Below are 16,430 nucleotides of genomic sequence, written 5' to 3'. Positions count from 1 at the left end.
GTTGCGCGAGAGCAGGGAGAGGGCGGCTCTGCGCGCCGGGCGCCGTCCGCGGTCAGCGCGCGCGTGTGCGCCCGGGCGCAGCGCGGAGCCTGGAGACCCGCGGCCCCGCCGCCCGGGAGCCCGCCGCCTGGCTGCCGCCGCCGCGCCGGCCCGGCTCCATTTTATGTTGCGGCGCTCCCGCCTGACAGCGAGGCCGAGGGCCGGGCGGGGGCCGTAAATCTCGCAGCTTGCGGGGAAGTTACTGGCGAGTGGCCCGTGTCCGGGGCGCTAACGAAACGCCGCGGCGCGAGCCTGCCGCTGAGGGCCGGCGCGGCGGGACGGAAACGCGGCGCCCGAGCTCCCCCGCCCCCGAGTTCTTTCTCTTCCTGGCGAGGCTTGCAGGTCTGCCTTTGAAACGCCGTGTAAAAGGGATTGAGTCACAAACAAGTCCACAAACATGCCGGGTCCTCCCCCCGCCCTTTGTTCTCCGAGACCTGCCCTGCAAACCTTTTCTGGAACTGCCCTACCACCCTCCGGCCGGCCGGCGGCCACCCTCCCCGCCACAGCTGGAGGAGTGGGGGCCTTCGGCCCCGCCCGGCCCCCCGCGCCCCAATCCGGGGTGTGCTAAGCCCCCAGGGCTGGGACAGGTGAGCCCGGGGACCCAGCGGGCCTCTGCGGGCAGGGGAAACTGAGGGATTCGCCACGCCGCACACGCGCGGCACGGACGGAGCGGGCCTGGAGACGGGGGTGTGGCGCGAGCCGGCCTTGGCCTCTCCTTGCGGGGGTCGGTCCCCCGCCCCAGCTCCGCCCCTTTCCTCCCACGCGTGGGTCTCGCGGGGTCTCCGAGCGCCTAGTCGTCGCCCCTCTCCCGTCCCCACCCCCAGCCCCGGCGCTGCCCGGGAGCGCAGGACGCCGGCATATGCCGGGCTCCACACGTGGCTGCTCCGGGGTGTCATTTTTCATTTCCCGGGAGGACATTTCTTCTGGCGAGCCGGTAGGTCTGTTTGGCTGTGACCTTTAATTAACACCCGCGAGACGCCCGCTGAAGGACTGGCCCGGCGCGGGATCACGTGGGGTGTAATGGCATCTCCGCGCCCGCGGACGCCGGTCTGGGGGAGCGGGGGCGCGAAGGACGCCCGGCGTTTCCCGGTCGCTGGCTTCCTTCTGCGACGCGGACGAGGCACGAGGGGCAAGAAGACAATAATTCGGGGTGCCGAGACCCTGGGCAACGCCCCCCGCCTGGCTCGGGGAGAATGCCTCCTCTGCCTTCCCTGAGCTGCCGCCCCTTCCCCCACCCCGCAGCCCTTGCGTGGGAATATTTCACAGCCGCCACAGCGAGGTGAAAAGGTCAAATGAAGACGTCGAGAGCAGTGTGCAAGTTCCCATTACATTCCTACTTCCAATTTGAAAGCGATCACGTCAGTAGAGGACCCCGGGGGGAGGCACCCCTCCAGGCTGCACGCGCCGGCTCCCGCATCCGTGTCCCGCCCAGGTGCTGCGGGAGTGTCACTGCCATTAGCCACGGCCGCTTATCGGCCAAAAGGCAGCGTGTGGCCAGTGAGGTGGACGAGCCGGTGCGGCCGCGGGTGGGGAGTGTGGGGTGTCGACGGGGAGTATTGGGGAGCTGCGCGGTCCACCTTAGAGACGGAGGCGCCCGGAGCTGGTCTGATTTGCATCCCAAAGTGGCGGAGGCCCCGGAGCGTGTTTGGCTGGCTTAGAGCGCCCTCTGTGGGTCAAAGTTTACAGCTGGAGGCTCCTTAAGAGTTTGATTTCAGGCTTTTAAAAATTGATGGAAAATGTCAATACATACAGTGAAGTGCACAAATTTGAAGTGTACAGTTCTATGAATTTTGATAAATTTATATTCCAGGTAGGCTACCATATCAATCAATATATAAATTCCTCTCACTCCAGAAAGTTCTCTCCTGCCTTTTCCCAGGCAATCCCTCATAAGCGGCCACTATTCTCATTTCCATCACCATAGATTAGTTTTGACTGATCTTGAGTTTTTTAATTCATATAGCATGTACTCCCTTGTATTTTCCTCTCTTTTTTGGCTTAACATAGGTTTTTAAGTTTCATGTTATTGCTAGCATGGGTCTGTTTCTGTTTGTACTCTGTGGGAAGTTTTGGGGGGGATTTTGTTATTGTTTGGTTGGTTGAGTTTTTTTAGAGACAGGATCTTGCTCTGTTGCTCTGGCTGGAGTACAGTGGCGTGATCATAGCTCCCTGCATCCTGAATCTCCTGTGTCCAAGGGATCCTCCGGCCTCAGCCTCCTGTGGAGCTGCTGGGAGTAAAGGTGTACTCTGTTTTTCATCCTTCCATCTCTCCTGCCTTCCTTTTGTTAATTGATTTTTTTTTTTTGCTATTCTACTTTTATACATCTATTGGCTTTTTAGCTCTAATGATTTTAATATGCATCTTTAACATATCATGGGCTACTTGAGAGTTAACATTGTGCCACGTCACCTAAAATATAAATTTGCAACTGTGCCATTTTACCTCCCTCCTTTGTGCTACTATTCTGATATATTTTATATCTACATACATTGTAAGACCCATGATACATTCTGATCAATTTTATTTTAAACACTCTGTCATCTTACAGTGAAACTAGAAAAAGTTTTAAAGTTTTTTATATTTACTCAGTTTTACCATTTCTGGGACTCTTCATTTTTTTTCTATAGAGCCAAGCTTCCAACTGGATTATTTCCTTTAGCATTTCTTCTAGTGAGAGTTTCCTGGAAACAAAATGATCTCAGATTCTACTTATTTGAAAATGTCTTTGTTTCGCTTTTGTGTTTGAATAATATTACATAACACTTAACTAATGTAGAATTCTTGGTTGACAGTTATTTTTCTTTCAGCCCTTCAAGAATGTCAGTCATTGCCTTCTGGCCATCCTTGTTTCTGATTAGAGGTCCGCAGTAATTCTTACAGACATTCCCTTGTAGGTAATGTGCCCTTTACTCTGGCTTCTTTGAAGATTTTCTCCTGACCTTTGGTTTTCAGTAATTTGACAATGATGTTCTTGAATGTGGTTCTTTTGTATTTGTCCTGTTTAGGGTTTGCTAAATTTCTAGAATCTATAAGTTGATCTATAAGTTTTTCACCAAATTGGAGAATTTTCAGCTACTATTTATTGAGATATTTTTTTCTGCCCCATTCTTTCTCTTTCCTCTTCTTCTGGGACTCCAAGTACATGTTTGTTATTATGCTGTATGTTATTGATAGTGTCCCATAGGTTACTAAAACTCTTTTCATTATTTCAATTTTTACCTCTCTATTATAAAGACTGGATAATTTCTATTGATCCTTTATTAAATTCACCAACCCTTGAGTCTGCTGTTTCCAATTTGCTGTTAAGCCTGTCCAGTGAATTTTTCATTTCAGATATTGTGTGTATGTGTATGTGTGTTTCCATTTCTCTATTTCTTTTCCTTTAAATCCTTGAACATAGTTATAATAGCAGCTTTAAAGCTCTTGTCTGAATTTCAAACTCTGACTCTTTTCGGAGTCACTTTCTATTAACTGATTTTTCTTCTGACTCTGAAAATCACATTTTCCTATTTCTTTTCATATATAGTAAATTTTAACTGTGTGCTGCATATTGTATTAATAGATGCTACATTGTAGATTCACTGGATTCTATTATCTTCCTTGAAGAGTATTGATTATTCTAGCAGGCAGTTGGGATCACCTAGCAGATCACCTTGAACTTGGGGAGACTTCATTTTATGCTTTGTTAGACTGGTTCTATTTCATTTTTTCCCTAAGATCTAAGACAAACCCCTTAGTCCTGCGACTTGTTCTTTATCCCAAAGGTATGGTCCTTCTGTGGTTTCAATGGAAAGCCTAACTGGGTTGCCAGGCACCTCTAACTTGGGACTCAAACCCCAAGCTCTGCTCCCCTGCAGCTGGCAGCAGCTAAAGTCTCTGCTCAGTTCTTTAGCCTAGGTGCTGCTTTCCCTGAACTTCTTGCACTTCTGTATATCCAGAGTTCAAATATATCAGCCAAAGATTTGAAGGAAATTTAATGTGGATTTCAAGGCTGCCTCACTCTGGCTCTCTCCTTTCCAGGATTTTCCTCCTCCCTTCCCAGCTACTCTGACTGCCCTTGCCCCCACCATGCAATGCCTAGACCAGTAAGACTGGCCTTCTGCTCGCGTGCTGGCCATTGTACTCTGCAGACAGGTAAAAGGCCCTTCTTTCAAGGCTTGAATCCTTGAATCCCTCCATTCTCTGTCTGCTTTGGGCCACTCTCTAGTGCCCTTAAATAGGTTTGTTGTTGTTGTTGTTTTCCAGTTTATGAGTATTTTCTTTGGGAAATTGAATGTTATATAGAAAGTACTCCCTAATTCTAGTTTTAATGGTGCTTTTTCACATCTACTTTGGGCTTTCAGAATTTCTGTAGTTTCAAAGGTTTTTTTCTGTGAGTTAGCATCCTATAGCAGCTAGCTAGAACTTCATTTTCTATGAGACTGGAAAATTCCAGTGATGTAACTGAAACCTTCACTGACAGGTAGGTAGATGGGTGATATAGATTATAAATATAGATGTATTTCTCACTTCTTCACAGATTGTGCTTATTTGAAAATGTCTTCGCTAATAGCTGATAAGTTTTGTAGCAGCCTTACCTCAAGATTTAGGTGAAGAAAAACCACTCATTTTAAGAATGAAAAAATTAGAAAAAGTTTTTTAATAACAAAAAATAAAAAGAATGAAAAAATTAGGCCAGGTATGGTGGCTCATACCTGTAATCCCAGCACTTTGGGAGGCCAAGGTGGGAGGATTGCTTGAGGCCAGGAGTTCAAGACCAGCCTACACAACAAAGCAAGATCCCATCTCTTCAAAAAGTTTTTAAAAATTAAAAAAAAAAAATAGGTGGGCATTGTAGCATGTGTTTGTAGTCCCAGCTACTCAGGAAGCTAAGGTGGGAGAATTGCTTAACCCCAGGAGTTCAAGGTTATAGTAAGCCAGCCTGGGTGACAGAGCAGAGCAAAACCCATCTCTAAAAAAGAAAAAAGGCAGAGCGTGGTGGCTCACACCTGTAATCCTTGCACTCTGGGAGGCCAAGGCCAGAGGATTGCTTGAGCTCAGGAGCTGGAGACCAGTCTGAGCAAAAGCAAGACACTGTCTCTACAAAAAATAGAAAAATTGGCCAGATGTGGTGGCATGTACACCAGTAGTCCCAGCTAATCAGGAGGCTGAGGCAGGAGGGTCATTTGAGCCCAGGAGTTAGAGGATGCCATGAGCTACGATGACACCATGCACTCTAGCTGGGCAATGGAGCAAGACTCTGTTAGGGGGAAAAAAAATGAATGAATGAATGAATGAATGAATGAAAAAATTATTTATTGGCTTCTAAAAGCCCAGAACATCTAAGAATACCAATTTATTGATAGCCCTGGGTGAGAAACAGTATCTCTCTGGTCTCTCTGGTATACTAATGAACACAAAGTGCAAAAAACATTAATGTTCATTGCCTGGATAAGAATAAAATTCTTACTCCATATTCCTTGTTGCTTAATTATTAAATAGACTTAACTTCTTTAGCAATGTCTCATGGAACTTTTACATTTTCAGATAATTCAATTTAGCATTCCCCATTATTTGTACCTCAGAGGTGAATAGCTGATAAGTTTTATAGCTAAAGCATATTACATCATTTTGTTTGACAGTCTAAAAGTATAAATCAGAAATAAAAAACCAAAATCAGGCTGGTAACTTCTAATTGCTAAGCAGAACGCAAAATATAACAGATTCCACTCCTCTTTAATATTTTTCTTTGGAAATAATTTTCATACAGTTTAGGCACCAACATGCCAGCGAAGCCAGTAGTGCATGTGCTAGAAGCGGCTGTGTTTCTCCTTGAAAGATAATTAAAGCAGCTTACACTGGCCATGTGGTATCTCGATGAATATGCAGACGATATTTGCATTAGATCTACTGGTGTTCTGGGGACCATATGATCATGCTCGGGCTGCCAAAGAGTCAGCAGTGAGCTGATAACTTTAATCTGTGCGCTTGGTCACTACGGTAGAGGAAGGTTGTTATCCTGCAAGCTGAGCAGGGCTTTCCACTCTTGGAATATCATTTCAATCATTTTATCCTTATAAATTCCTTTCATGCTAAATTCCAAGTCTTGGTTTTAGTCCAAAATTGACAGTTCAGATGATAAAGATATATTAATAAAAAAAAGAAAGAGTGTGAATCAAATTTGTGTGGCCAGAGTGATAAATTGATACATTTTTTTGGTTATTTTGCTTTGGGGTTGGGGAGAAAAGACTAGTTATTGAAAAGAGTGAGGAGGATCAGACAATGAATGCTTAGCCCACTGATCTTGGGCAACCTTGAGCTGTGCTGCCATTTATCACAGGAAGTAACCTGCCTTGAAAGGGACCACAACATCCTATATGTCACCTTTTATATTAGTGAAGGAAGAAAACCTACATGTGCAACAGTAGGGGGTGGATTTAATAACTTACAGTCAAAGCCAGGCAGGTGGTGCGTACCTGTAGTCCCAGCTACTTGGGAGGCTAGGGCAAGATGATCACATGAGCTCAGGATTTCAAGACTGTAGTACTCTATGATCACACCTATGAATAACCACTGCACTCAAGCCTGGGCAACATAATGAGACCCATCTCTAAAAATATAATAATAATAACTGATATAGTAACTTATAGCCTAATCATATGGTGGAATACCATGAAGCCCTAAAAAATGTTTTCATAAAAGAATGGAATGGAAACATATTGATGATATATTAGTGGTAAGTAAAAAAATGGAAAATAAAAAAGGATGTATGGTATGATGATAATTCAGTAAAACCAAAATAAAATTTTATATGCATCAGGAAAAAAATACTAGAATTTAACATCAAAATATTAAGAGTATAACACTTCTCTGGGGGAAGTTGCTAGTTCTGTGTTTTCTAAGACAAATTTAATACTATTATAAGAAAAAGGTTACTAACGTAAAACAGGGAATTAAAGCAAGTTTCAGCTTTTTGGAAGGGGATCCCAAGGAGCTAGAGGGTAAAGGATGTGTGTGTTCCACAAAGCATCCATGACCAGGCATGTCCAGACACACATAAACACTTGCATGCACATGCACACGCATGCCTGTAAACCTCGCCAAAGCCAGAGCACAAACAAGCAAAGCTGGAGAGGGAGTTGAGTAGAGAATGTTGGTGATTAAAATAAATATTTTACAATAAAATAGGATTTCAAAGCATTTTCCAAATAGTAATAATAATACTGTTTATCTTTATAACTTACAAAATTTGGAGTTAGGAAGGAACCCCAGAGCTCTTTAGAGGCTGGGTGGCTTGCCTAAAGACAGCCAGGGAGAGTGCCAAGGGAAACAAAGACTCTTCCTTGGTCCCCAGGCAGGAACCACACATAGTCTCAAGATCAGAGGTGCAGGACATATGGGTGGCAGGCAGGGCATAGAAAGTTTGAAAGTCCAGGACATAAAATAAAACAAAATCGCTACACATCTGGTTATGACTGCTCCAATGAACTTACAAAAGAACTAGACCAGAATATCATTCTCTGGGGTGGTGCCTGGAAACATTTTTATTTAAAACTTCTAAAACAGCACTCAGCTTACCAGTCAAGTAAATAGGCCACCAGAACAAAGGAAAAAGACAAAAAGATATGGGAGATCAGAGGAAGGTGAAATATTCCCAGTGGAAGGGCCAGGGAAGGACGCTTGGGGAAGTAGCTTTGAGCTAAGCCTTGCAGGATAGGATGGAGATTGAGGCTAGGGTATGAAGGACACAAGAAACAGTAACAGAAAAAAAGCACAGGGAGGTCAAAAGTGAGCCATTTTTCCAGATATCAGCGTGCCAACGGGAAAATAGAGAGGGATGGAACCATGTCACATATTTTGAATGTCAAGTTCAGGAGTTTGAATTTTAGGCAGTAGAGAAGACCAGGGGGTTTTGAATAAGTGAGGGTCAGCGCCAAGGCATGTGTAACATCGGTCTGGTAGCAGTTTGTAAGAAAGGTTGAAGCAGTAGTATAGAAAAGTAGGCATACCAGGTAGAAGCTAAAAAGTGATGGGGATGTTTAATATGACAGCCTTACAATAATTAGAAACAACCTAATCAAAAAATGGGCCAGAGATGTGAACAAATATTTTATCAGAGTAGCCATACACTTGGCTAGTAAGCACATTAAACAATGCTCCATGCCATTAGTCATTAGGGAAATGAAAATTAAAACCACACTGGAATACCACCTCATACCCACTAGAACAACCATTATCAAAAAGACAATAACAACATTGTTGAGGATGTGGAGAAATGGGAACCCTCGTACATTGCTGGTGGCAATGTAAAATGATGCAGCCACTTTGGAAAACAATTTGGCAGTTTCTCAAGAAGGTAAATATAAAATGATTGTACCATCCATCAACTCCACGCCTAAGTATCTACCCAAGAGAAAGAAAAACATATGTTCACACAAAGACTTGCACACAAAAGTTCATAGTAGTATTATTTATAAATAGCCAAAAAAGTGGAAACAGCCTAAATGTCCCTCAGCTGGTGAATGGACAGACAAAATGTGGTCGAGGCGGGTGGATTGCTTGAGCTCAGGAGTTCAAGACCAGCCTAAGCAAAAGCGAGACCCTATCTCTACTGAAAACAGAAAAATTAACCAGACGTGGTGGCACTTGCCTATTGTTCCAACTATTCGGGAGGCTGAGGCAGGAGGATCGCCTGAGCCCAGGAGTTTGAGGTTGCTGTGAGCTAGGCTGATGCCACAGCACTCTAGCCCAGGTGACAGAGTGAGACTTAGTCTCAAAAAAAAAAAAAGGAAATATTTGGGAAAGGCATATCCGTAGAGATAGAAAGTAGGTTTGTGGTCGTCTGGGGCTGGAGGTGGGAATGGGGTTTAACCGGCATGGGCATGGGCATGGCATCTTTATTGGGGTGATGAAAATGTTCCGAAACTGATTGATGGTGATGGCTGCACCACTCGGTAAATTTACCAAAACATATTGAACTGTGTACTTGAATAGGGTAAATGTTATCACAGGTAAAATATGTCACTAAAGCTGCTTTTAAAAAGAGATGGGAGCGGCACAAGAGAGGGTGGGAGCAAGTGGTCGTTCGAGAGCCATGGCACTCGGCCAGGGGGCCTGCAGCCTGGGCGCGGGGGAGGGTGGGAGCAGGCAGGGCTGACCGTGGGCATGTGAGCTGGGTGAGGGACACGGAAATCGCGTCTCCTATGAGAAAATGGGGATGACCGAGATGTGTTTGATTTAGAAAAGGTACAGTATCTTGGGAAAAGATACCCAAGTAGTTTTTCCCTCTGACGCAAAAGTCCCAGAGTGAGTCAACCGTGTGCCCCTTTGAGGAATCCCAGCACGTCCAGCCAGGATGGATCCCATGGGTCTCTCTTCATGCTGAGCAGAGCGTCTTGGGAGAGTGAACCCCGACACTGGGAAGGGTGTCACAAGACAGGGCTGCCCGGGAGCAACCGCCGAGTCAGACCCTCCAGAGCCAGCTGTGGGCGTGACGGGCAGAGCGGTACATGCAGCCCAAGGGAGCGCTTCGAAGGCCTGGTGGAGACGCGGGAGCCACCCAAGGCCCTGTTCAAGGTAGAGAGGGGTTTGCAGGGCTGTAGGAGTCCAGGAATTCCTGCAGTGTGGGCTTACAGTCAAGACCTATTTTTTAAAGCAGAGCTGTTGTTGTGCACACCAGTGACTGCCGTCTCACAGCTGTGTGCTGCCAGAGGCCTCTGGTGCCCCTCTGAATTGCTAAAGCCTCCACCGTCACTGCAGCAAAACGCCCTTGGTCACCTACCCCTTGATGCCCCAGCTGTGCAAGATCTGCTGGCACATCTCCAGCACCCAAAGAAGTCCTCTCGGTTCTAAACCTTCACTAGAAAATTAACAGTTCTGATCTAGTCGTGTTGGGCTCCTTCAGCTCAGGAGTTGGAGATGCAGTGTATCTGGATGGAAGACGCATGGCCTTGGGGGGAAAATAAAGAGATGGGGCGGGCGTGATGGCTCCCGCTTGTAATCCTAACACTCTAGGAGGCTAAGGCGGGAGGATCGCTTGAGCTCAGGAGAGTTCGAGACCAGCCTGAGCAAGAGCAAGACCCAGTCTCTACTATAGAAAGAACTTAGACAACTAAAAACAAAAAAAATTAGCCGGTCGCAGTGGCTCATGCCTGTAATCCTAGCATTCTGAGAGGCTGAGGCAGGCGGATTGCTTGAGATCAGGAGTTCGAAACCAGCCTGAGCAAGAGCAAGACCCCATCTCTACTATTAATAGAAAGAAATTAGACAACTAAAAACAGAAAAAATTAGCCGGGCATGGTGGCACATGCCTGTAGTCCTAGCTACTCGGGAGGCTGAGGCAGGAGGATCGCTTGAGCCCAGGAATTTGAGGTTGCTGTGAGCTAGGCTGATGCCACGGCACTCTAGCCTGGGTGACAGAGTTAGACTCTGTCTCCAAAAAAAAAAAAAAATAGGGGATCGGGTGTTCCTGGATGAGGAACGGCAACTGCTCACAGTTTCTTACAAAAAGACTGAGATGCCGGTCAAGTTGTGATCCTTCTTGTTACTTTTCTAATATTTAAAAAAAATAATCACAAGATGTAAATGTAAAGCCTCATTTAAAAACAGCATAAATAAGTGTCAGGGAATTCAGGAGTTATGGTTTCCACAGCAACATTCATGTGACCACCCAACTACTATGAAATAAAGGAAATTAAGCATTTATGTTGCCCTTGACTTTCAGCCATATGCTAAGCAATCACTTTATTGGTTTATAATTCCTCACAGCCACCTGTGAGGGAGGCAGCCTTCTCACTCCCACGTTAAGGCTGGGGAAACAAAGTCCCAGGAGAATAAGGATCCACCCAGAGAACCCTTGGCCACAGGACTAGCCAGCTAATCTGACCCGCCCCGTAACCACAGGCTGCAGGAGGAATATCCCTCGCAGGGTTGCGAAAACTAATCATCATCAAATCCTGCCGTGTACCTATTCTGCTAGTGCATTCTTGCCAAGCCCCTGCCAATGAAGACCAAGTCACAGGCAACTAAAGAAACAATAATAAAAACCAGAGGGCTCAAAGTTCTGAGTGTGCAAGAAGAGATGAAGAGGGGACGAGAAGAAATACCCTGTGGCCTTGGTTCAACTGTGTTCTCACGTAGCCAGCTTCACTGCCTACACAGGCCTGAACGTGCACTGAAAGAGAAGGGGGAAGTTCGCCCTGGTTCAGAAGGAGGAGGAGCAGCACATACCTAAGGGCTACAGAAAAGAAGCTGTGCCTCGCAGACCAGATCACCTTCAGGTAGTTTCACTTATTTGACAAATAAAAAGACCCCACCCAAGCCGAGAGAGATTTATTTGATGAAGCTTTTATTGTAGAGAATCTTAGCAAATCTCATCTCTCTGAAGACCATAGGTGCATGGATTAAAAGCACAACCAAAGGCTCCACGCCACAAATTGTGACATGTGGCCCACAGTCCCAAGGCGTGGGGACCTGAGGCCAGCGGTGGCTCTGGCCTCATCTCTCATCTTAACGAAGGATCTTTAAGGAGAAGTAGAGAGCAACAGATGAAATGCAGAGATGAGCTAAATTGAGAGGTGTTGGCAACACTCCTGCAGAAAGTAAAATAAAGTGTGAAAATCAGAGTCTCAAAGGTACCAAAGAATCAAAAGCACAAAGGCAAGCCAAAAACATCAAACTTGCTACATCAAGGAGACAGCTTCTGAACCTCGGCTTCTGCACGGTGCACGTTTAGAAAGCAGGTCTCCCCAAAGACAGCAAGAGATGATAGGCTCAGAATTAATGCAAACTTTTGCTACGTTAAGGCAGGCCCACTTCCTACAGGCAGCTTCTTCCAATTAGTCCCATGTATCCGTAAAGATCTCCACGATCCCTCAGGGCCTGCAGTCTTACCGTCCCAGTAACACCACAGCTGTGTTTGAGCTGCCCATGGAGCTGGTCTCATTTGCCCTCTTTTCTCTACAAAATCGATGATTCCGGGTGTTAGTCAGGTTTGTGTTGCTATAAAGGAAATACCTGAGCTAGGTAATTTATGAAGAAAAGAGGTTTATTTGGCTCACAGTTCTGCAGATTGTATAGGAAACATGGCGCCAGATCCGCTTCTGGTGGGGGCTGCAGGGAGCTTCCACTCAAGGCAGAGGCGAAGGGGAGCAGGTGTGTCACGTGGCTAGAGAAGGAGAAAAGGAGGTGCCAGGCTCTTTTAACACAGTGACTGCCACACTAGAAAAAAAAATTGTTTTCCTTGGGGCCATGGTGTTTTATTATGAAAATATAACAAAAACTTCAAAAACCAAGCATTCCTTTCTGATGTAATGAAAGATTTGTTATTTTCTACTGTTTTCTGCGCATGAGTTATATGCAGCTTGAAAAAATAATTCTCTCAACTCCCAAGGTGAAGAGACGTGTGAGTTACATATGCTTCATGAAGCCTCAGGATCAAAACTAATGTGAGTTAATAAAGAAAACTCACTCATTACCGGGGGAGGCGCCAAGCCATCCATGAGGGATCTGCCCCCGTGACCCAAACACCGCCCACCTAGGCTCCATCTCCAACATTGGGGGTCAAATTTAAACATGAAGGCCAGGCACAGTGGCTCCCACCTGTAATCCTAGCACTCTGGGAGGCTGAGAGGGGAGGGTTGCATGGCGTCAGGAGTTTGAGACCAACCTGAGCAAAAGTGAGACCCCATCTATACTAAAAATAGAAAAAATTAGCTGGGTGTGGTGGCACGTGCCTGTAATCCCAGCTATAGGTGAGGAGGCTAAGGCAGGAGGATCACTTGAGCCCAGGAATTTAAGGTTGCAGTGAGCTGTGATGATGCCACGGCACTCTAGCTCGGGTGACAGAGGGAGACTGTCTCAAAAAAAAAAAAAAATCTTTTAAATTTCAACATGAGATGTGGAAGGGCCAAATATCCAAACCATATCATTCCTAAAGAGTTCTAAAGCCAGTGTACAATGCTAAGGTGCAAAATGATTATTAATTACAGAGCTCTGACTTAAGATTTGAGATGTCCACTTAATGGCACAAAATTATATGCACAATCCCCATTAAACTGTGAGCTCCCTGAATAGGTCCTTAATTTTTATGTCCCTAACAGCATAGCACTGGGTGTGACTTTTATTACATGTATATGGAGGAAATCTATGTGTATTATGATTCCAGTGCTTTGCTTTTCATACAAAATCGCTCAGTTGAAACTCAATCTAAAATATTGCATTCTGTTCTGAACATCTTATAGCCCAAAAGATAAATGTAGTGTATGATCACAGTAATTAAAGAACTTAGAAGGGATGGCTTAAATGTGAAGACTGAAGCAATTCGAATATGTATAAAATCTAAAAATAACTATGGTACAACAAGACTCTTTTCAGTAAGTCCATTTCTAGGGGTGAGAACAAAGACAGAAACATATCTAGTTTAGGAGATTAAAAAGGAGTGATGGGGTTAAATTAAAGTTAAGAAAGTGTAGGCAAGCTTTCAAGGTAAAAATAATGACTGTAAAAATCTAGCAGACTGTGAAGTCATCTTCTTTAGTTATTGGAGGCAAGCCCATCACTGTTGAATTTCAAATGACACCTGGAAGATCCTCTACTGCAGTATTCAATTCTCTACCAGCATAGAACATTCTTCGGCAGTTGGGTCTTCAGAATAATTTATACTAAGTGATTAGGATTTCCCCCTATTCTGTGGGTAAAGTTAACATAATTATTTCACTTATCACTCTGAGGAACCCCAAAACACCAAAAGGCTAAATGATATGCCCAACACCACAAAAGACATTAACATGGCAAGGAAAGGGTTAGGAAAAGGTTAGAATTCCAAACTGCAAAGCACACATCTCGCTTCTTACCTCTATCTTTGCTAACGATGAGCATGTAATAATGTTACTGATATAGGATTTCCTGACCCATAGACCTACTCCAAGCATTACATGCAGATAATCTTTATTTTCATGTTATTGACAAAGATACATAGATTTATTAAACTCTTCCCTCTTGCACATTCATATAGCTGAGATCCCCAGAACTGGTGTTTCCACTCCTTGGGGGTGGAGGGCAACATAATCTAACGTTTAAGAACCTGAGCTCCAAAGTCAGACAACCTGGGTTCAAATTCTGGCTGACAGCTTTCTAGCTATGCAGCCTTGGGGGCGTTACTTAGCCTCCGTGTTCTCTCTCCTCGTCTATAAAATGGGGATGAATCATAACACTTGCCTCTTGAGGACTAAGCTTGGCACTCAGTATAGTTTGATAAAATTTCAGCTATGAAGTCCAGCACCTGCACATTTGGAAAAAGAATTTTCAGCTGTAATCCTTATCTTTTGGTGATTGGAGGCAGACATTCCCACCACTTGGGGACACTGAAATCTGACAGACCTTAATCCCTGAAATCAGTCTAGGTCACTGATCTCTTTCTTGGAGAAAGTCATTTTCCACCAAAAAGGTGTAACGGGGAAAAGCAGGAGAGAGAACACAGGGTGGACGTTTCCTGCCTCTGGCGGGTGGTCCGCCCGTGCCCGCTCTCGCGGGCGCCCTGGGCCGCGGTGCCCGCGCCAGCCAGGGGCGGTCCAGGTTAGGCTGGCCGCGGAGAGGCCCTCAGGTCCAACCTTCCCTCGGCCAAATGCGTCAGCCAGGGGCTCTGGGTATTCATCCTCCCTGCCCCCGCGAGTGAGGCAGGAAGCAGCCTGAGGGAAGAGTAACGTCGGAGGACGGTGAGTGTCGGTCCCCACCTGCGCACCCTCAGTCGGCGGTGCGCTGAGAACCGCGCGGCCGAGGCGGAGAAGCGCGCGTGATCTTGGCCTACGCCGGAAGAGCGCCCGCCGGAAGAGCTCCCTCGCGAGTCCAGCCCCGGCGGCGGTTCCGACCCTGCTCCGCAAACCAGATCTCAGAGCCAGCTGCTTTCGCCTCTTGCCTCTGCCCACAGCCATTGCCCTTTGACCCGCAGTCCTCTCCCGTAACTGCAGTGATGGCAGTAGTGTCCCCGCCTCTGGTCTGGCCCCACCCTGTTAGGTCGTACACGGAACTGCAGGCGAATCTTCCCGGAGCCCGGCCTGGCGGTGCCCGGCCCTGCTCAGAGCATCACCGGTTGCCGTTGTCTAGGGCGTCAGTTGGGGGGATGGCCCGGGGGCACATTAGACCTTTGGAGGCGGCCTTTCCAATGACACCCACCCCCTGGAGATTCTCCCTAGCCTGTGCCTTCTCTCCCCATCTAAGAATCATGGGTCTGCAGAATAAACTTTGCATGACCCTTAAGGCCCTCCCTGAGCCAGCCCCAAGCTAACCTCACCAAGCTTAACCTCCACAACTTTTCCCCACAGACTCTAACATCCAACCAAATTGAACTACTCGTTATTCCCAGTGAGATCACTCACCTGCTCCTCCGTTTTGCCTTTGCCTAGAATGGCCTTCCTCCTACCGCCACATATTCGGATCCTCCCTCCTACAATGCTCAGCTCCAATGCTACCTCCTCCAGGAAGCCCTCTCTGATTCCTCCCTCTGCATGCCCTGCCCTTTTCCCTGAATCCCCACAGCCAACTTGTGTGGGCCTCTTTCTTGTGGCTGTGATTTCCTGTGAGAAGATCCTTCTCTCCGATCGGACCGTGAACTCCCCAAGGATGCCTCCCATGTGGGTGCATTCCCACTGGGGGCCCTCACAGGGCCTGACGCATGTCCTTTAGGCTCCAGGGTTTGTTAAATCAATGAACAGACGAGACAACTGTTTATTGTAGTCAAACATACAGCAATCATTTAGCATGAGGGTTCCTGAAAATAATCAGGGTCCTATTTCTTTCCTTGCTATTTGCTTGCTGCATCCCATTTGTGTAATCACATGCAGAGTCCAACGAGACGACAACAGGAAAACGCATCTTCGCTTCTCTCACAGGTTTCTATGAACTCTCAGGTTCTCGTTCGCCCCGTGTTTTCTCAGTCGTGCTACAGATTTTTAATACGTTCTCATTGGCTTATTCATTTTTCTTTTTTCTTTTTGCAAAACAAAACAAAAACCTTTAAATTTTGTCCAATAGTCCTAGAAAATTCTCCCTCTAGAAAACGTCATCTAAGTTAAAACAAGCGTAGGTTCCTGTAGTGAGTTGAATAGTGGCACCCAAAATGATAGACCCAGGCCCTAACCCTCTGTCTTCATTGGTTTGGGCTGCTATCACAAATACCACAGACTGAGGGCTGAAACAGCAGAACATTTATTTCTCACAGCCGGGAGGCTGAAAGCAAGATCAGGTGCCAGCACTATCAAGTCCTGGTGAGGGCCCGCTTTTAGGTTGTGCACGACTAGCGTCCTGTATCCTCCCGTGGCAGGAAGAGCCGGCTGGGTCTCTGGCCTCTTCTTGTAAGGGCACTAATCCCTTGCATGAGGGAGCCCCCCTCATGGCCTAATCACCTCCCAACAGC

At 46.3% G+C, this 16,430-nt stretch overlaps 1 long non-coding RNA gene across 1 annotated transcript; it reads right to left on the bottom strand.

Moving 5' to 3' along the window:
* Window positions 1-13,950: 13,950 nt before the first annotated feature.
* On the bottom strand, window positions 13,951-14,834 carry LOC142862465 (uncharacterized). Its single transcript, XR_012913560.1, has 2 exons — window positions 14,399-14,834; window positions 13,951-14,300 (listed from the first exon to the last, which is right to left on the bottom strand). It is a non-coding gene; the product is annotated as an uncharacterized LOC142862465 (long non-coding RNA).
* Between the last annotated feature and the right edge of the window lie 1,596 nt (window positions 14,835-16,430).

The sequence above is a fragment of the Microcebus murinus genome, chromosome 19 (assembly GCF_040939455.1).
Source record: "Microcebus murinus isolate Inina chromosome 19, M.murinus_Inina_mat1.0, whole genome shotgun sequence".
In the NCBI taxonomy this organism is placed as follows: Eukaryota; Metazoa; Chordata; class Mammalia; order Primates; family Cheirogaleidae; genus Microcebus; species Microcebus murinus.
Note: the sequence above shows the minus strand (reverse complement) of the source record. Positions and strands in the feature narration are given on the sequence as shown.